Source organism: Vicugna pacos, chromosome 13 (genome assembly GCF_048564905.1).
Source record: "Vicugna pacos chromosome 13, VicPac4, whole genome shotgun sequence".
In the NCBI taxonomy this organism is placed as follows: Eukaryota; Metazoa; Chordata; class Mammalia; order Artiodactyla; family Camelidae; genus Vicugna; species Vicugna pacos.
Window position 1 is genome coordinate 24,823,538 of NC_132999.1, and position 20,835 is coordinate 24,844,372.

The following is a 20,835-nucleotide window of genomic DNA, read 5'->3' on the forward strand; positions in this document are numbered from 1 at the left end:
TTGAATCCAGGACTTGGGCCCAAAGCTCATTCCCTCTTCTTTGATGTAGGAATTGATTCCAGAAAGAAACAGGGAAACTTCTACTTTCACATTAGTACGTGACTCAATGAGACAGAAGAAGTCTGGCTGGAGGGGCTGCTTCCTGAAAAGGGGCGGGGCTTTGCTGGCACTATGTCTGGAGACTTCAGTACTGGCAGGGTCCACATTTCCTGGGACTGTTGCCTTAGAAACTCCTTTCATCCCTTGCTCTGCTCATCTGTATGTCTGAAGCCTTCTTGAACTAGAACCATGGATGGAGTTACTTGCTTGAGACCTTGGTGAGCAACTCTGGACATAGTTTGTGGTTCCGTGGTTTCATAGGTATGCTACAAAACCTAAAGGGGTGGTTTGAAACGTTGGTGTGGGGATATTTTGTCAGTGAGGCAGTAGGGGCTGGAGGCCTCCAGAGCTCGGCATTGGTAGCACCTGGCTCCAGGTGGGATACAGCTCTTGCTAGTGAATGCTTGATGTATGTCGGGCACTGGGCTGGGCGTACTGCCTGTATTCTCTCACTCAGTCCTTCTAACAGTCCTAGGAGTGGCGTTACGATCCTCACCTAGAACAGTGCCTGGTCAATAAATATCAAAAAAAAATTTGCGAGTTTTTAATGAATGGAGGAGGAAATCATGGATCTGAGACGCTGAGTCCTAGCTGGTGCATTTCTGAGCTTGGGTCTGAACTCAAGTCATTCTGACTCTGGAGGCTGCACTCTTTCACCACACTGTGTTTCTTCTGCACTAAAACTCCTGACCGGGTGATGATACGTAGAACTTGAGCTTGTGGATCCTTTTATCCAGCTGCCTTGTTTAAAAGAGGCAAAAATTGCCTACGAGAAAAGGTGCTGCTCTGAACACTTTAGATGGATTTATCTTCACATTTGACAGATAAGGAATACGAGAGGCAGTGAAGTGGTAGAAATGGGATTTGAGCACTGGTAGTCTGTGCTCTTTGCTATTCAAGTTGATGAGATTCTGGGACCTGTTTAAGATCCTGGAGTTACTTGGCAGTAGAACCATTGCCATCATCATCATCATTGTCATCACCACCTTTGTCATTATCACTGTCACTGTTGCTGCCTTCATAACAATGATCTCTACTGAGTCCAATTTTGTGCTGATGGGCACTTTTCATAGTAATCCCTTTAATTCTCCAAACAAGCTCATATTCCTCTAGAAGGAAGCTGAGGCACAATGAGGTTAAATAAGTGCTGAGATTTTTGTGGCCAGTCAGTGCAGAACTGGGGTTGCGACCCTTTATGTTTGATCTTATCTGTTCTCATTTTCATTCTCCAGACTCTTTTTTTTCTTTGCTGTTCTTAAAACCCAGCAAAGCACAAAATGATGAAATTTTTCTTGGCTGGCTTTTCATTGTTAGCCCAATGCTCAGAGGATCACTGTCTAAAAAGACACAGGCTTTATCTTTCAGGGACCTGAGTTTTTCCTCCTATCTTGCTGTCAGGTGGACGAAGGGTTACCTGAGGGTTCCTGTGTGTCTTTCAATTCCCTGGAAATGGAATAATAATGTTACTTGCCATGTTTCCTAATATGGTGATGGGAATAGGAAAATTGGGGCCCTTGTGAGTTTACCTTCCACTTAGAGAACAAGAAGCATCTTGTGAAAGAGAGAAGGGAGTATTTTTCAGGTTGAAAACAGCTACCTTGGGCTGCTCTATGACACTGATTAGCTTGAGCCAAAAAATGGCCATCACTCAGGCTCTTTGGTGACAGTGCAGGAATCCTACACAGTTAATATGTACACTTGTGACTTAAAACAGCCATACTGTGGATGACAAGAGACCCAGTGACATCAGACACACTTTCAATTTATCTAGCAAAGCACATGCAGTTCCTGTCTCAAAGGGGGCAGAATTAAATAAGAATGAATACCAAATAAAGAATTCATTTGTATTCATAGGCTTTTAATAAATAAGAATCTTTTTTTTTTGAAATGAGCTCTGAGCCCTAGGTCTTGAGACTTCTTGTTTAATTAACATGCAGAATATGACTTCTTCTTGTTTCAAAATGACCATTTTTTTTTTTTTTGGAAGCTTGAGCTTAGATCTTTAGTGACATTTTTTCTGCAAGCAAATATTTACAGCCGAGTTGGAAACTGACGGGAAGGAGGGTTTAAAGTGAAAATGTTACCCAACTGAAGTTTACATCTGAGTGAAACACATGGTGTCACCATGGACAGAGTCCTAAGAACTCAAAATATTTGTCAATTTGTAAAACTTGAAGAAACCAAGCTGCTTTCGTTTGTTAATGTTAATTCTAAAAATCACATTTTTTTGTACATGCATTATGGTGGCCATTTCTACTTCTCATCTCTTTGGTTTTACTCTGGTCCCGGAACTGCAGCTGTTTGCATATTCTTTATCTTCTGTTCCAGATGAGATGGATGCCTGGTGGTAGCCCCATGTTTTCCACTGCCATGCTTCTGACTCTACAGTGAACACCCTCCTTTTTCAAATCTCCTCCCAGTCCAATAGAATCTTAAAGTCAAGTTTAGATCCCATGTCCTGCATGAAGTCTTCTTAGTTAACTCCATGCAATATTGACCAGCACTGACATTGGTTGTTTTTCTCACTTTATTAATTTTTCAATCATATAAGTAAACCAAATTAATTGTAAAGAATGAGCAAGTATAGAAAAGTATAAGAAGCTAGTAAAAAGTCATTTGAAATTCCAGTTGTCTTGCTTATAATTTGGTGACCATCTTTTCATTTATCTCTTTAGACACGTATACTAAAAAATGTAGATATAATTTTACTGATTCTGCCTCATTATGCAAACCATTTTCTGTTTGTTTATCCTGGACAGCAATTTTTTTAATATAGCATTTTGTTTATTTACTCTCCCTTGCCCTTCAAGCTAATCTAACAACCAGGATGCCTTCCATATCTTCCTCTAAGCTTCTTATAACATTTACACATGTATGTCCACACACACACACATATGTTCCTACACACACATATGCAAATGTAAGGATTTTTGTTATTGGCTTAAAACATGAGATCATATATACATTCCTTGGCATATTGCTTTTTATCACTTTAAATACTAGAAAACTACCCCATTCTAGCTCTCCATCAGTCAGATGGTATAGATATAAGTCACTCTTTTCAATGGCTGTATAAGTTTCAGTGGTATGAATATACCACAGATTTTTTTAACCACTTCTCTGCTGATGGGCATTTACTTTTGTTCCACTAATTTTTATAAGCAATGCTGAAATAAGCATCCTGGTACATTTATCAGTATCTGTTGATGCTGTAAGTTTTATGAGTAGATCCCCAAACCTAACACTTCAGAGTCAAAGGAAGTGTGCTTTTTAAAGTTGTAGTAGATGGCACCGTGTATCTTTCTGAAGAGAATATAGTAATTCCCTCACTTCCATTAGCATGGATGCAGCATTTCCTTATTTTATCTTTGCCAGCAGCACATACTATCATTCTCTTTTACTTTTGCTACCCTCAAATGTAACGAGTGATATCTCACTGCTATTCACTTTGTATTTTCTTTCTTTTGTTGTTGTTGTTAACCACTAGCAGCTGCCAATTTATTCTGAATAAATAAGTTAATATTACAGCTGAAAGCTGCCTCCCATTGTCTGTGCCATTGGACCCCAGGTGGAAACAATGGGCCCTACTAGAGTCCGGGTGCTGAGAGTTCTCAGCATCCTGAAGAAAGCAGTGCCAAGGTGGGCCAGTTTCAGATGCTTATGGTGCTGGGGCCTGGGGCTGCACATGAGGTGAGGGAAGGGCTTGCAGGTGGCCCCTTGATGGGGAGGACCCGGCTGAAGGTGTCTGTGGGCATTTGCTCAGGCCCTGTCCAGGTGGCAGGCTTGGGCTCTTCCATGGGAGGTAGGAGCACCAAACCTGGTTCTCAAGATGTTACAGACTCAAAATGCAAATCCCACTGCAGGGACGCAACGGCTGTGCAGAAGCCTGGGGTGGAGCTGAGAGTGATGGGAGGGAGATCTGGTTGTATGGAGGCAGGACTCCTGGCTCCAGGCATGAGTGACATGAGACACAGAGGGTCCACCCCTCTGCCCTGCGACACCACTGGTACTCAGGCTGTACATGCTCCTCAATCTGTAAGCTTACTGAAAACTGCGAACGAGCTACAGTTCCTTATCCTAAGTTTAAGGTCCCCACCACGTCCTCGCCAAGTCTGTATACAGATTTGAAGCTGCCAAATGTCCCAACTTTTCCTCAAGCATCACTGATATTGTCGAGATGGAGGCTGTGGCAGGATGTGGCAGCCACGAGGTTCTCCCCAGCCACCTCAGCGAGCCATGAGCCTTCTTCCCACCCTCCTCCTCCTCCAGAATGGACTGGATGGGGCTACAGCCTTATCCTGGAGAAGCTGGACATCTTGAAGGCTGATCAGCACAAGAACCCTCAGAGAGACCCTGAGTAAACTGATGGGTGAGTTGACGGGCTGGCAGCCACGGGTCAGCTAGACATACTTGACTGACTGACCCCAAAAGGAAGGTGGTCCCTCTATAGGAAGCACTTGGCTGTTGGAGTATGATTTGGGCTCTCCAGGGTCTAGCCTCAGGTCACAGAACAGGATTTTTGGTGGAGTGGAAAGGATACACTGACCCCTCTCCCCTTGGTGTGGTAGAAAGACAGTCTGGGCCTCAGGCTGGACATCTGGCTGACTGGAGTCTGGGGGAGGCAGTAGATTTGGGCACTGGCCCAGGCCAGAGCCTCACTGGACACAGAAGTGGCTGTGGGAGGTAGGGGATTGGTGACGGTCACCACACACTCCAGCACCTCCCCCGCCAGAAACACAGGACCTCTGCTGGCCCTGCTACCGCTTCAATCATGGCAGCTCCGGAACTGGATCTAGAAGAAAACAAGAGGTGTCAGAGGTCAGTACCACGGCAGGGAGGGATGTCTTGGCTCGCCTGGGGGTGAGGTCCGAGGAAGTGGGCGGTCAGCACCACGGTGTCAGAGGGAAGTGTCCAGATCTGGGGAGAGGGAGGGCGGAAGGGGAGGTACGGTGGCAGCTGACGCAGCACTACCAAGGTGGAGGCCGTCGCTCCGGGGCCCAGCCCTCGCCCCCTGTATTTTCTTGATGCTGCCAAGGAGGAGCGTCATTTCACATTCATGGGGCATTTGGATTTGCTTTTGGCTGGATAGCTGATTCATTGTCTTTGCCCTTTTTTTGGATGGTTTTTCTTTTTCTTATCACTTTGTAAGGATTCTTTTATATTATAGATAGCAGTCTTTTTTTCTTTTATCTACATTGCATCTGATTTTCCTTCCTTAGAGGCTTGAGCTGGTGTTATAATGACTTCCTTATTTGTCTATGTCAAAACTAGACCAGGAGTTACCAGACAGCAGTGATGTGTCTGAGCCATTTTTAGGACATCACATCTAGGGCAAAGCCTGAGAAAGTGTAGGTTTAGAATGAATGGTTTTAACACTGACTACATGTATGATATCCAAGTGTATTCTGTTGAACATTGACTTGTATGAAATAATTTATAAGTGTGGCACCACACAGACTGAGGTATTTCAAATAAGCCAAGTTTCAACATGACCAATGTTTTGAAAATTTGTAAGTGAATTATATCCTTCCCTGCTTTTTAAAAATAGATCATGACTCGGGAATATCATTTTGAACATCAACTGTTCTGTCCAGCTATATATTTGGTATTCCTAAGGGCTATTTAGAGATGCAGGACCACTTGCCTTTATAGATGAGTGGCTCTCAACCTGTGGAGGTATGAATTTTAAATTCTCCTTCTATTTTTCATACCTTTGTAGCCTCTTCCCTCACTGTTGAATTGCACTATCATGTCTTGCTACTGTCAGTTTTCCTGCCTCTAAAAGCAGTCTTCTTCCCTTTCTCTCCATCCTTGTGTTGGCTAATATATTTCGGGAACCATGCTCACTGGAGACGTGGCTCTGATAAGGGTCAATAATCACCACCCAAGTCCTGGCCAGGGTACCACTTCTATGAATAAAGTGCATCAGCCTCCAGTGAAAATATAAGTCAGCTTTTTGGGGGTGTTTTTTTGTTTTTATCTTTGTTTACAGCTTTTCTGGAAAGCTAAGGTTTCTAGGTAAGTGATGGGCTGGCGTGCCATCTGAATTAATTAGGATATAAACCCAACTGCATGTAGCCAAGACACCAAATAAAGCAGTTTAAAATGTGTCTTTAAAATGGTAGAAATGCATGTCTCAGTCTTGTAAAAGTCTGAGCGCACAGGGCAGCTCCCAGCTGTGAAGTCATTCAGGGTCCAGCCTCCTTCCAGCTTGCTGTTCCCCATCCCTTGGACTTTGTTGACATCTTCATGATGGTACGTCACCAACTCCACATTCGAGCTAGACGGCTGGGAGAGGGGAAGGAGGTCAGAGGAGGGCCTCCCTATTTCTTTTAAGGGCACGGCTAGAAGTTGGACCCATAGTTTTTTTAGATTCTCATTGGCCAGTGCGAAGTCAACTGGACACTCCTAACAAAGGGAGACTAAGTAGCACTCTTTTAAAACAAGTTTTTTAAAATTTATGTATATTTGTTTATTTACACCTAGATTTCTATTCTTTTTAAAAATTTACCCTGTGGCTTTTTTCTTCTTATTTTTTACTGAATTGTAGTCGATTGACAATGTTAGTTTCAGGGGTACAGCAAAGCAATTCAGTTGTACATATACATATATACATATATATATATATATATTTTTTTTTTTTCAGTTTCTTTTCCATTACGGCTCATTACAAGAAACTGAATATAGTTCCCTGTGCTATACAGGAGGTCCTTGCTATTTATCCACTTCACATACCGTGATGTGTATTCATCAATCCCAAGCTCCCAGTCTATCCCTCCCCGCTTTGCCTGCCTGGTAGCCAGTTTGTTTTCTCTGTCCGTGAGTCTATTTCTGGTTTTTAATAAAATGTGTATCTTTTTGTTTTTTTAGATTCCACATATAAGTGACATCATTTGTAAAGAGCATTGCGTTTGTTCCAGGTGGCCATGTGTTGGAATTGGGTGCGAAGATGGGGAGAATGGACGTTGGGGGACACATTAGAGGCCTCTGTCCTCCTCCTCCCATCATTCCTGGTGTCCTCTCAGCTTTCTTGAAGGGTTGCCAGCCCTTAAGTGCGATTGCCTATAGTTTTGCTCCCCACCTCCCCTTGTTGTATAGAATGTAAACTAGTTACTCAACAAAGAAAGCTTTATTTACAGTCGTTCTCTCCTTGTTTTGGTGAGGGGAATGTTGAGCAGTGGGGAGAATTGAGCTTGCCAGTAACAGGAGGCTCAGGGACTAGAAACCTTTGGGCTTCCTGGCTGATACTTCTTTCATTTAGCCCATGTCCTGTCTCGTCCTTTATGGCTCCACGCAGGGTTAGTTACTCTTGTTTCTTATTCAGCCTTCATTTTCAGCTCTAAGAGGTTCAGGTGTGGAGACCACATGCTTTGGAAGCAGGTGCCTTGGGCAATTCTGTGAGTGTCAAGGGGGAAATCAACCCCCTGCAAATAATACAAGTGAGCTGAGAGTTGGAGATTATGACGTCTTTTGCGAAAAAAGGGTTTCCTGGTAATCAGCAGATTGCATTTCTGAGCAGAAGTTTCTGCTCCCCATGGGCTCCCATTGCCTTTCTGATTAATACAGAAGCATCCCTTCCCTTACTCCAGACTGACTCTGGAATTGGGTTTACTCCAGCCAAGCGGCTGATTCTAACTGGTCTCTCTGCTTCCAAAGCACAAATGTGATCTTGTTATTTTTTTTTTTTTAGTTGGGGGAGGATTTTGAGGGATGAGACTTACTCGCACCCCGTCTCTCTCCAAGTTAAAAACCAAGGGGGAGATAAATACTGGAGTTAGAAAAAGATGAAACGTGGGTCTGATATCTGTTAATGCTTGATTGGAGAATTTAGGTTGTGCAGCTCCATCGGACCTCTCGAACTTTCTCTTTACATTGGCCTGGGCTGGATATCTACATGTTTCCCTTCCCCCGTAGGAGCAAAAGTGGCCTTGCAGGCTTACTTCGTGGGTGAGCAATGAATGAGGATCTTCTGAAGTCAGAGAGCCACGAACAAGGGAAGAGAAAAAACTGTTCTGTTGTATCAATTAGGTTCTTAGTTGCAGATGCAATAAATTAAGCAGAAAGGGATTTATTCATGGGTGTTGGGTAGCCAGTTGCATTCCAGGAGGGGCCTGGGAGCCAAGCCTGGCCATCAGCACGGTTACCCAGACACCATGGAATGGTGGAGATGACACCGTTTGCTCGAGGCAGATAGGAGGATCTTCATCTGAGCTGCCCCGGAAGAGTTGTTCTCCGCACACCCGGCAGATGCCGCCTGCCTTTCTCTTCCTCCCTCCAAGCCTCGTGCAAGCTGTCTGCCCGGTCCCCAGAGCACCCTGCAGTCACTTCTGGATCTTCCGCAGAAGGATAAAAAAATGCAAATATGGAGCTGGCATGGTGCTGGGAAAGCCCAGAGCATATCTGCTCTAGCCACACGTGTTTGCTCTCTTCTGATTTCCCCCAAAAGAGAAATCAGTCCCTTTCCTTTGAGGAGCGAGGATGGACGCTCTGCTGCCCTGCTCTTCCCTCCTGAGGAGTGGAGAGGAATTAGCCAGGAAGCCTTTCCCTTGAACATCACACATAGGCTTACAAACCTTACAGGCCACCGTGGGTTTCAGGATAAATCTCAGACTCCTTAGCATGGCAGAAAGCCTCTCCTTTGTTTCTGTCCTGTTTTTCAGCCTTGTTCCCCTCCAGTCTTCTTTCCATTCACTGTCTGCCTCTCTCCTCTGGGTGCAGAACTGTCTGAGCTACTTGGAAGACCTTGCACGTGCCTGTGCTCTCCCACGGCGCCTCGTCTCTGTGCCTCCTGCCCCCACTCCTCCCGCCGTGCGCGAACTGCCCCCTACGCCCTCCTGCATGCGACAGACTTCTACTGGCCCTTCCAGACCGAGGCATCATTTCCTCTGGCAATCTTCTTCAGCCCCTCCTACACTGACTTAGGCATGTCCCTCCTGGATATGCCCAAAGAACCCAACATCCATTCTGGGACTGCACTTCACACGTAATATGTGCCCTTGAGTTTATCCGACCGCTCGAGTTACCGTGTGCTTCCTGAGGGCACGGTGTTTATTTTTTACCTCTGTATCCCAGCAGCTAGCACAATGTCTGGTACACCGTGGTTGTGTTAGAGCAGGCAGGTAGCTGGATATGAGCAGAGAAAGGGGGGTGCAGACCAAATGCCAGGAATTGGGCAAAAAGGAGGGGCAAGGGCCAAATGCAGGAAACCTTACATCATGTAAACACCATGGGTCCATGGGCGGAGAAAGAAAAGCAGGAACCCCTGGCTGATAAACAGTCACACATTTTGGGGTGACAAGTGGCCTGAAGGCCAACAAAGAAAAGTGGGAAAAGGCAGGAATCTCCAGTGTCTGAAAGTAAGACCTTTGCTCATTATGCCCTCATTTCAATAAAATTAGCCTTGCAGATTAGAAGTACCCATCATGCACCGACGCCATGACACTTCTGATCCATACTAAATAAGGACAAAAATCCCTCCTCCCCTCGGGAAGGTGGAGTTGGGATGAAAACCAGGGAATACGACCCCAAACCCTTCCCTCCCCAGTGAGTATTCTGCTCATTCATTTTCACGCTCTATGTAACCAACTTGGCAAAGAAACTCAGGGCAGCTGCTCACCTGAGCCTGCCTGCTCTCTCCTTGAGAGTGTGCTATCCATCCCTTAATAAACCCTAACTATACTTTCTTGACCTCCGTGTCTTGTCTCTGAATTCTTTCTGCAATGGGACGAGAATGTAGTCATTGGCAACAGTTGTACAAACGAATAAAAGAATGAATGAGAGAGTACTCGTAAAGAACATGGGTTTTAAATTTGGAATCTGACTTTGCCACCATGTAGTTATATAGCTTGGGGCAAGTTGAACATCAGAGGGTTGTTGTGTGAAGGCTAAAAAAAATTATGCATGTCAAGTGCTTAGCATAGAACACATAGCAAACATACAATAAAAGTTAGCTGTGCTTTTGATTATAAGATAATCATTGTCATTGCAGGTGCTCAATAAACAGTAGTGACCACTGGAACATTTTCTAGACCAAAGTGTAACATGGTGACCTGTGACATTTCCTACCTCCTGTGGGACTTACCCCTCCCACCCCCCAATACTATGAAGCCACCAGTGGATTGAAAGGAGGAGTGAAAATAGACAGAAATTGACAGGAGTCACCATCAGGCAAAATCCTTTACAGAGCAAGCTCAGTGACAGTGTGAGATGCCTCCTGACATCAGGTTACAGTAATTGCACTGTCACTAGGATTTTACTAACAGTTCTGCCTCCTTTACATACTTCTTTCTTGACTTCAGAATTTTTCCCTTAAAAAAAAAAATTGACGCTGAGGTGACACTGAAAACAGTGTCAAAACTTCAGTGAAGGTCAAACATTTTCCAAGGGATTGCCTGGAAGCACACTTCCCGCTGTGTTCTCTCTGCGAGCGTGCGATGTAAAGACAGTGGGAGCTTTAAGCTGATGTCGGAAACCAGCTTGGAACGTGGCAAATGTCTTCTTTGTGCCAAACTCCCAGCACAGTGTCTTACCCAGAGTAGATGCATTTCCATCCATGTATGTGCAAAATACCTTCTCTTTTTTCTCTTTTCCCTGTGGGTCCACGCTGATTTCGCTACATTCAATTCAGCAAACATTTATAGAACCCCTACTGCGTGTAGGGAACACTACTGATTCTTTTCTTCTCTGCTTGTTCCTCCTACCACATTAAGGTTATTGCTTTATTAGAAGTAAAAGCTCATGTCAGAAAAGAAATACATGAGTTGCTGGCATCTACTGTTTTTAAGGGGACAACATAAAAGTGTTTTTATTACTGGTGTCTGTAGAAAGAGTTCCTTGTTATTGGGGACTGAACGGAAGGAGCGTGGGCAGAATATTGACCTGGAGGGAGTATGAAGACCGAGGACCCAGTCCTTACGTGTGTTAATTTGGGCATATCGCATAACATCTCTGGGTTCTAGGTTTCCCGTAATTATTAAGAACCTTTTCAGGGACCTACTGTATGGCACAGGGAACTATGTTCAGTTACTTCTAATAACATATAATGGAAAAGAATCTGAAAAGAAAAAATATATATAGATGTATATGTATAACTGAATCACTTTGCTGTACATCTGAAACTAACATTGTAAATCAACTACATGTCAATAAAAAATTAAAAATAAATAAATAAAACATATAACCTTAACATCAGGGGGGAAAAGAACCTTTTCAGCCCTCACATATTATGATTCAAAAGAAATGTAAAAGGAATATAACAAAGGTTGGATCTGATGTCCTACATGGAAGGTGCAGTGGCTTTGGAATTCAAAGGTTGGTTTGGACTGTGGCATTGACACTTGGCTTGTGTGATGTTGAGCTTAACCTCACAGCCTCCTTTCTCTCTAAAAGGGGGACACTGCTGCTCTCCTTTCCTGCTGCATCAAGTTGTAGTGAAGCAAAGAGATGATGCATGTGAAAGTGAATTGTGAGTGACAAGGGATTACACACATGAGTCCAATCTATGATTGCTGTTCATAATCATTTTGACTTCAATGTTTTATTTCAATCGACACTTCCACATTTTACCTTCTGTGTTGTTTGATGGGAGCATCTCCTTTTGGCTTTTGTGGGTTTCGCTTTTTTTTTCTCCCTCCTGGAAGCAGTCAGGGGATTTCTCCAAGGAGCCAATGCTGTGTCCTCTGCATGTCTTTCCAACCGGACTTGGGCCCCTGTGCTTGTCTGAGTGCATAATGTTTTATTTGTTGGCCTGAAAGGAGACCATTTGTTCCCTGCTAAATGAACTGTTACTGTGCGCCTCTGCCCCTCCTCCCCTGTCACCTGGGGCTGTATTCATGGGAGAACCCAGCCGTGGATCTCAGGAAAAAGTTTATTAGAAGGGAGAAAACATTTCTCTGCAGGTTGTGTCCTCCATCACTGGCCTCGGCTCATTAGGCAGAGCAGGGTGGGTCACCGGTGGGCAGGTCTGTATGTAGGCCTGGGTTCCCACAGGTGCTGCCAGCGGGCTCGGGGACCAAGGGGAGGCGCAGGGCTCTCCCAGCCTCTTTCTGGCCTGTCTGCCGCCCCTGCCCTGCAGGTGGCTAATTGGCTCTAATTGGATGGTGCCTTGCTGCCTGTGGTTTGGGCGGCTTATCTAAGCTTGCCGCCAGGGGCATCTTTCCCTTATTTGGCCCCGGGCCTGACCTAATCTCACAACCGACCACAGAGAGACCTCTCTCCTGCAGACTGGGCCCTCTGGGCTCTGTCCACCGTGCATGGACTTGGGACAGCTTCTATCCAGACTGTGGTGGCTGGATCTTCTCAGCACAGACCACGCTGCCAGGTCAGCCCTGGTCAGTTTGGGCGTTCAGTGCGCTGCAGTGATGCTGTGGTTATAGTTGTACCAGGTGTTGGTCCTCCCAGTCCTGGGTCTCTCATGACATCCTGTTGACAACATGAGCCCAAAGTACAGGAGAGAGACCCAGAGAGATTATTTCACAACCACATCCTCCCCACTTCCCCTGTACACACCTCACACTCACTCTCCGTTCAGGCAAACTGAACTTGTGGTGTCACCAGGACTAGAATTCGGGGCTCCCAACCTGATGGAGAGTGTGTGTCTGTCTTCTGCCCTGGGGGAACCCTGCTTCTTCGTCTTTTTACCCTCATAACCCAAGTGCTCGTGAAATCCTCATGCAATTAATTTCTAAGGGCTTCAAAATAGGAAGTTTTCATGGTTAAAACATTTGAATACTGGATTCAAATCCTGGTTCTGCACTTAATACCTGACTTTCATCAAGCTATTTAACTTCTCTGAATCTTAGTTTTCATGCTGTTAAATAGGGATGTTAATAATTGGATCTACTGTGCCGGGTGCTTGTAGGCATGATATGAGATACAGCACTGGGCTCAGAGTAAGACTTCATTGAATCTTAGTGATGATCATTTTCATTTAGATCCCTAACCCTCCACCCATCACACAGACGAGGATACTGAGGCTCGGGGGAGGTGGGGGAGGCCACGGGCGTTGACTTGTCCCGTGTTAAACAGCTAATGACAGACAGAGGCAGGTACAGAATCTAATCTTCACTGTATCCTGTTCCACTGGGACCCAGATCTGAGACTCAAGTCTACCCTGGAGTTGTCCTTCAATTAGATGCACATTTGTCTTTCTGCTTTCTCTTGTCCATGTCTCCTTGGTCAGGCCCCTTCAGATTCTAGGAATCCCACCAACATGGGGCTGGGTGAAGGTCACAGGCGCTGGAGTTAGTCATTCAGAGCTCAGAGCCTGGCCTTTCGGTCTCACTCTCTGAGTATTGTCTGGAAAATCCCAAATCTGAGGGTGTTACTTCCTCTGCCTGCAGCCTTCAGTGGCTCCCCATTGCCTCAGGACCGAGCCCAAGTCCTTCCCATGGCTGACCCTCCGTCCCCTGGCTTGGGCAGCCCAGTCCTAGGGACTCACTTGCAGGCAATCGTGTGTGCCACACTCGCATTCTCTCCTGAGCCTTCACATGTGCTGGGACATGGTTTATTAGATGTATGGTGCTGAGTGACTCGAAGCTCTTCCAGCTTTCCAGAGCTGTGTCTCCAGAACTCCCAGGACAGAATTCCTGGGGACTAGGGAGCAGCAGGGGGAAGGCCCACCCTTTCCACAGCTGCCGGTCCTTTGCCCTGGCCACCCTTATCTTGCTCCCAATGGCGAGCACACTGCCTGCTGGGCAGGTTTTTTGTCCACGGGACTGTTTTCCACGCAATGTGAAAATATGTTTTTGCCGGACTCTCTCTCTGCTCTGCCTCTGAGCACCCTGCACGTCCCCATGATGTCACCCATCACAAGGGATCACCATCCTCTTTGCCTGTTTGGGAGCTCCAGGAAGCACAGACCACATCTATTTTGCCCCACATTGTAGCTTCCGCCCTTGGCAGTAGGGAACCAATAAATATTTGCTAAAGGACTGAAAAAATGAACAGATCCAGGGTTGGAGCAGTGGCAGAGAGGCAGACAGGCATGCGTCCAGGAGAATGTGTGGTCCCCAGTCCTGGCACATCTGACGTCTTTTGCACAGCTGATGCTAAACATCGGGCCTAGCCTTTATTTTTCTCATTATGTTTAAAACCCACCAGTTGCCCGATAGTATAATTTTCTAAGTGGTTTCATTTCAGCTCTGCTAATTGAAGAGAACCAAGCTCTTTTTGAAGGCTTACTTTGTGTGTGGCTGTCACTGGTGAGAGGCGAGACTGGTTGTCAATCACTGACAATAGCTCGCCGTTCTGGAATAATTTAAGTTTAGGTCTTTCTTTCACTCAGGCATTCATACCCTGTTATATGTTTTCATACTGAGCTGAGAACAATCTGGGGTGAGAAACTGCCATGTGTTCCAGGAGCTGAAATGTAGATTTCTTTTGCGGTTTCAAATTCCAATGCTCCCTGGCTCAGAGTCGCTTGTGGGGGAAAGTCACAGGTTTGGAAGTCAGGCCTCCTGGACCCCAGATTTGAATCCATTGCTTCCCCACCCACTTCTCCAGCCGAGAGAACTTGATATAATTTAGTCAGTTTCTGAGTATATTTCCTTAGACCGTTAAAGAGGCTGTGAGAACTTTGCACCAGAGACGATCATGAGAATTAGGGAGATAATGAGAAGACCTAGCTGAGAACAGAACCTTGGGAAGCAGCTGAGCCACACACTGCATGCAGATTCCCCAGGCATCTCATTGTAGGCGGGCCCCCAGAGGGAGCTCTGTGTGGTCACTGTGCAGGCCCTGGGGATCAGGCAGACCTGCCTGCAAACCCTAGCCCTGCTATTTCACTCACCAGCTGGGAGACTTTGAGTAAATCCTGTGCATCCAGCATTTTCTCACCATTTGTTGGGGATCATGATGCCCACTCATCAAGTTGTTAGGGAGATGGAAATTATGTGAACGTTCAGCATAGTCAGTCCTCCAAAAAGGTGCGTTCCTTGTCCTGAGTTTCATTTCTGGCTCCTCCACTTCCTGGCCAGGTGACTTCCAGCAATGCACTCACTGCCCCTGGACTCAGGCTCTTCGCGTGTACGGCAGAGATGGTGACTGACGCAGCAGGGCACACGTGGTGAACCTTGCCCTGTGCCGGGTATTCTTAGTATTTATTACTTTACATCCATTAACTTATTTACTCAGAGTCATCCTATGAAATTGGCATCCTCATCATCCGCATTGCACAGCTGAGGACACAGAGGCACAGAGAGGTTGAGTAACTTGCTGAAGGTCCCACAGTTAATAAGAGAGAGGTGGGAGCCTAACCCAGTCTGTCTGGCTGTGGAGCCCACAGTCTTAACCATCACTTCACCCTGCCAACCATGATGCTATACCTCTTACCTTGCAGAGCTGTTGTGAGGTGCAGGGAGACTAAATAGAGAATATCTATGATGTTTTGGCTGTTCAATCAGTATTACTATTATTATGTTATACCTCCTTGGAGCTTTGCACAGCCTAGGTTTAATAAACACTTATTTTATTGCTGCTTTTGGCCATATGTCTGCTTCTGATTAAGCTTTGATTTTCAGGACCAGGCATTTATCTGGAGCTGCTGTCTTTTTGCAAAGCTGGGATGTCATAAGCAATACACCAGGACCTTCCCAGGAACCCTTCCACTGTGCCCTTTGTATGGGTTCTTTGTTGGTGGTCAAGCCGTTGGAAAGAACGACATTAAATAAGGAACTGAGCTGTGTGGTAGAGGTGGGTCTTCCTTGAGCACAGGGAAGGCGAGGTCAGGTCTGCAATTTTTTCTGGCTCCGGGAACAAATAGTCCTCCTGCTTCTCTAAGCCGGAAAATCTCGAGAGATGTGGGGATTGAGGGTGACCTCCAGCCTGCTAGCGATGACACACAAAGCTGAGAGCAGTTTTTAAGGTCTCCTCATCATTTTGCGCTCTCTTTAAAAATTAAATGCCTGACACAGAGGTGTTTTATTCCCAGACCAGCTGGCCTTTAAAAGGATGGCTTAGAAGTGAGAATGCCTTGTGGCTTCCTGACCTCAGGAGTTTTCAAGGGTGGAAAAGGCCACGGGAAGGAAGTGTGACCTCATTCTTTGTGTCAACTTAGTGAAAAAGAAATGAAGGCATCAGTCTTAATGACTGAGTTGTCTAGTGAGGAAGCCATGGGAGAGATCCAGGAGCAAGTATGTGGCAGGGGATTCAGGACTCAGTGGGACGGGAGGTTGGTCGGCTCTGTGTGACACAGTAGGAATGGGATGGGCACTGGGCTGGGAGCGGGAAGGCCTCAGTTCTCACCTCAGGTCTGCCACTAACTGTCTCTGTGATTGTGGGTAAGTTTCTGATCCCTTTGAAGTTTCTAACACCTTTGAAGGTGTTATATTCTGTGTTTAGCCTGTGAACAATACAGTAAAGTGATTAAAAGCGAACTTCTTCAGAGTAAATCCTACTTGCACCACTTCCCACCTGGGTGATTTGGGTAAGTTACTTATCTCGCGAGTCTCAGTTTTCACATCTGTAGGATGAAGGTCTTGGAGGCCGTGCTTTTGCTTACTCTGCCCTTAGAATGCCCCCATCACCCTTTTCCACCCTGATCCCTACATTTTCGCCTGGCTACGCCATGTTCCTCCTTTGGAATTCAGCTCTAACTGTCCTTTGAATGGAAAATCTTTCTTGATGCCCAGACTGATTGAGATGCACCCCAACCCCGCTGTCCTGGTGCTCTCATCACCCCTAGGGGACTTCTCCCTGTCTGTGGGGACCTTGGGAACCTGAGTCCACTTCCTCCCCAGCTCCTCAGAGCCTGCCCTGGACCTGATCCCCAGGTGCAGTCTGTAAATGCTTGTTGATGAAATGAATTTCTTCTCAGTTCTGAAATTCTATGCTTCTGAGTTTGTTTGCCTTACTGGTACCTAATTTCCAAAAACAGACCCCCCAAATACAGTTTTCTTCCTTTCCAAAGAGGTAATAATTATAATCCTTTACATTGGTATAGAAATTGATACTTGACAGAACAGTTTTCACACTTGTTACTTAGTACCCTACTACTGAGTGGTTTACAAACACTTGAGTTTCAAAATAATTCAAGGCCACAGCTGGATTTCATCCAAATAGATCTAGTTTTTGAACTACTGGAACCATCTGCAGGTAACACATCCTTGCCTGGAACTGACCATATTCACAGGACTACTGCCCTGTCCTCCACCCCAGATGGTCTTTTCATCAAGCTCTGAGGTCTCAGTGACTCCCAGGTCATGGGCCAGTTTAGGCTGCTGGTCTGGTTTCTAAGCAACAGTGTCTGCACCAGGTACATGACCTCCAAATTCACAGCCTCCCAGAGGAGCCTGCTGTTGACAGAGTTGTCAGCAGGGGGATAAAAAGAATGCAAGATTGTCCAACAGGAATAGATCTCAGAGAGTGTTTTGCCAAGCCATCCGAGGATTCATACATTTGCTGCTGCATGCAGGATACTGGGGAGGGAAGGAGAAGGAATGGGGAGAAATGGGCAGAGGAAGAGCCGAGACTGCCTTGTGGGCAAATCAGTGCTCTTCTCTCCCACCACACCCAGCTTCTCCCTCCCTTCCAGAAAGCCTTGTGTGAGCTGCATATGGTATCTTTTCCTTCTTCTTATTTTCTCTCTGTGACTTTTTCCATTGTTGCTTAGGCTCCTGATGGGCTACCTGAATGGTCTCAATGCCGTTGGTGTGGGGCTTGAAGACACTGCTGAACACAAGCTGTAATTTACTAAGCAGATCTTCCTCAATGACGTGCTGTCTTACCTGGGCTCTCCTTTGCTACTTGAGTCTGTCTCTAGACCTCACTTTAATTTTGAATCTGCTGTCCCCCTGCCTGGAATACCCTATCCATCCAAGTTTCTTCCCGTCTTCAAGGCCCACATGGAATTTTGTCCCTCCATAAAGCCTCCCCAGATGAATCCATCCTTTGGCAGAATCCACCCTCTCTGATTTTGGATAGCTTTGGGATTAGAACAGAGGGCCATGTGGCTCCGTTACCTCCAGTTTCCCTCTTTGTAACTTTTTCCTTTGTGTATTTCAGATCACTTACTTTTAGAAGATTCCAAAGTTGTTGAAGGAAGAATGAACTTTTCCCTAGATACTTCTATGTTTTCAAATGATTCTGCTTTTAGAAAGTTCTGCAATCTTGGACAGTCAAAATCTCTTAGCCACAGTTTCCTCCTCCATACAATGGGGTAGCAATGTCTATCTTTTGGAGCGCTTGTGAGAATGAAATGAGTCAGGATAACTATCATGGAGGGCTGCGTCTGGCGCTGAGTAACACTCAACAAATACCATCAATAAACACTAGGTTTCTCTAGAAGACTTTGGTAGGAGATTGTGCCAAGGATTAAACAAAGGGTGGTATCATTAGGGTCTGTGGGGTCATAATGCCTGGGTTCACATCCAAAATCTATCATCCTGTGCCCAGAGCTAGCTGCTTCACCTCTCTAAACTTCAGTTTCCTCATGTGTGAAATAAAGACGATCAGGGGACCTACCTCATAGGGGTGACACAAAATTAACCACGGAAAGCACTTGGTAAAGTGCCTTGCGCTAAGCAAGCTCTCAGCAAATGTCAACTATTTTTGAGGAGGTGGATGGTATTTTCTTTCATTTTCTTAACAGTTCCACTGCCTTCCAGCTGCTCTGATGAGGGAACTGTGGCCCCATCTGGCATCATGCCTTTGATGAGTCAGATGACTGCAAGTTAGCGAGAATTTCTGTACACCCACCTGAAACCCAGCCTCTGTGCCTTACTTATTTTGTGGCTTTGAGAAAGTGAACCTCTTTAAACCTCCTTTTTTAACAGCTGTGAAACAGGATAATAACATCTACCTTTAATGGTTAAAAAAAAACCCTAACAACAAAACCCCCAAAACCTAGTACCAGCATATGTGAAAGCACTTGTGAACTGATGAGTGTGCTACAAAGGAAAGTTACCTATATCTGCTGCTATTACTCTTATTATAATCAACCAAGCAACATTAGCGTAACATCGCTTGTGTGCCACTGTGGGTTGGGTCTGAGGAAGTCTCCAACGTTTTTTCTTAATAGAGGTACTGGCCAACATTTTTTGAATAGAATAACTGTAGTCAGTTGAAATGCCTTGCATTCTGAGATGGCCTGAGTTAGTGCTCCAATCGCAGGCCAAGCCCGGGCCATCCTAGAATGGTTGAAGCCCAAAGCAATCAAGAACTGGGGGCGAGCAGTTCAAAGGTCCACCCCATCCTGGCTCTGCCACCCATGGGAATTTAGCCAAGCCACTTCATCTCTCTGGGTCTCGGCTTTGTTTTTGTTTTTTTTTTTTTTAATGTACCAACTGGGTAGACAACAAGTCTTGAAGGGTTCTGTGAAGGTCAAATGAGATGGCCGATGTTAAATTACTAGGGACATTGGAGCATGTAACATGTGCTGTGACATTTCCCAGTTTCCCCGCTGGTGTGCAAGATTTTGGAAGGGAGCAACTGTTGTCCGTATTTTCTCAATGCTTAAACAATGCTCATAACATCACATTCAGCAGATGCTCAATAGCTGGAAATAGATAAATAGAGCATGGTTGCTGTTCATATTATTAATAAGCTTCACTCGTTCACCCCCTAAACTCCTTGCTAAAAAAAGTGCTGTTCCTCTAATGAGGTGGCCTTTTAAGCTTTACTAGTTGAAGCTACTACCGCCCCTACTACTGCTGCTAATTGCTATTGCGTATTAAACACCTCCTATATTGTAAACCCTTGTGTTAGGCTCTTACTGTGCAGTATTTTTAGCACTCAGGGCACTTCTGCTGTGAGGCAGGTGCAGAACCTAGGCTCACAGAAGCAAGAGGAAACTTGCTCAAGGGCACGCATCTTACGAATGGAAGAATGAGGGTTTGAACCTAGTTTGTCTGATTGCAAATTCTACGCTTGTTTCCCATACCCCGCCACCACTGCGAAGCCAACAAGCGGCCCAATTGTCCTGTAATAGCCCACAGTTGAGTGAGGCAGTGATTTCTCCTGTGAGTGGATTAGAAGTAATTCCCACTTTGAGAACGCAGGGGGTGGGAGGAGCAGACAGGCCAAGGTAAATAAATAAATAAATAAATAAATAAATAAATAAATAAATAAATAAATAAATAAATAAATAAATAAAAAAGCCAGAGAAGCAATCCTTCTTTCAAAGGAAAAAAAAATCACCTGTATTTGGATTCTTTTTTACACATCCAACCCAGCAGAAAATTGGTTTGTGGAAGATGTAGGTCGTGGCTCTGGCCCCAGCATCTGGACGCCTAATATTGTACACTATATTACCGGAGTAATATCGTGCACTTTATTAGCACCTGCAGGATTTGGGATTCCCATGGGGACTGTTCTTTGCTGTCAGATGTATAAGGCCATTTAATCTCCTTTATCAGATCTGGTACTGCCGCCCCCACCCCCACCTCCTCTTGCAGACCAATAAAGAGAATTTCTTCAGATGCATTGGTCTGAAAACGGGCTTTTAAATGCTCCTCCATCCTCCCCAACCTTTGTATTTAATAATCAAGCCAACCAAGGAGGTGTCAATGCCTTGAAAAGCAGCTTTGTGCAATTGAGTAGCAATTTTCTCGGGAAATTTATAATTGGAACTTCATCTTCCTTAGGCAGAGACTAGAGGAAGAATTGGCTAATTATGCCCAGCCAGCTCTGGTCTCACCCAGGCGCTGTGATCTTTGGGGACAAGGTTGGCATTCTTTCCTCAGAAACCCAATGACACCCTTGATTCTGGCTGGGAGAGATGGCTAGAATCATTTGAGGGAG

At 45.4% G+C, this 20,835-nt stretch overlaps 1 pseudogene; it reads right to left on the reverse strand.

Moving 5' to 3' along the window:
* Positions 1–3,749: 3,749 nt before the first annotated feature.
* The window catches only part of LOC102534566 (RAB6A-GEF complex partner protein 2 pseudogene), a 47,789-nt pseudogene continuing 30,703 nt past the window's right edge, over positions 3,750–20,835 (reverse strand).